Raw genomic sequence first — 964 nt, forward strand, 5'->3', positions numbered from 1 at the left:
ATTATTGAGCATCATCTGGACAAGAATGCTAAGTTAGTCTTTCTTCATAAAATGCAATTACCATTTGAGAGCATTTCATGTTTGCCTATTTTGCTAGCACTAAGTCTGCCTCATCTGAATCTTTCCATTTCATGAGAAACATGAATTCTCCACTGCTGTCTGTGGCAACAATTAATCTCTCAGGATCAAGACCTCTGGCAAAGCCCCTAGGGTTTGTCAGGAGCATCTCTTTTTTTCTTTGATTTGCTGTCATCAGAGTCACTGTCATATAAAGATCTCCTTTTTGTTTACCAGCTTTTTGAGAATTCAGGAATGCCTCAATTAATTCTGGACAATCTAAATTTTCTTCAGGTTCCCAAGTATTCTCAGCATCTGTAAATCCTTTCCACTTCAGGAAATACTCCACCTTCCCATTAACTAGCACTTTTTCTACCACAAATTCATTGGGTTCTGCTTCTTCGACTTTTTTATTGTTTCGATTCTGTTTATTTTCCATTTTTTTCAATGTAGTTTTATTGGAGGCCATTTTTAATTGCAGACTTGAAGAGCTCTTACTCACCTCCTCCGAGCTGCTCTGGCTCCGGGGTCTGCAGCGTCTCGGTAACTGCACGCCTCCAGCTTGAGCCACATCCGAGGAGGAAGGGGAGGCTGGGGGAGAGTATAGTGTTTTAGTGATGACAATACCCAATTATTTGATGAATAAATTAGTCCAGAAAGGTTAAATGATTTGTCAAAGTTACTAATCTAATTGTTATCTGAGTTTGATCTACCACTGGAGTCTTCTCATTGTGTCCAATGTTAAACCAGCACAGGCATGCTTATTTTAACAGTATCTCCGAATGAAAGATTTTATCCTTTCTTACAATTGTTGATTAAAGACTTTAAAAAAGGACTAACATAATAATTGTTAATGTCTTTGAAATAAATACATAATTTTAGTTTTTTTAATAAACAGGGCCCTAAA

General features: G+C 37.1%; 1 pseudogene; it reads right to left on the reverse strand.

The window, feature by feature from the left end:
• Window position 1: 1 nt before the first annotated feature.
• Window positions 2–526, reverse strand: LOC102828153 (annotated as a pseudogene).
• Between the last annotated feature and the right edge of the window lie 438 nt (window positions 527–964).

The sequence above is a fragment of the Chrysochloris asiatica genome, unplaced genomic scaffold (assembly GCF_000296735.1).
Source record: "Chrysochloris asiatica unplaced genomic scaffold, ChrAsi1.0 scaffold00598, whole genome shotgun sequence".
NCBI classification, from domain to species: Eukaryota; Metazoa; Chordata; class Mammalia; order Afrosoricida; family Chrysochloridae; genus Chrysochloris; species Chrysochloris asiatica.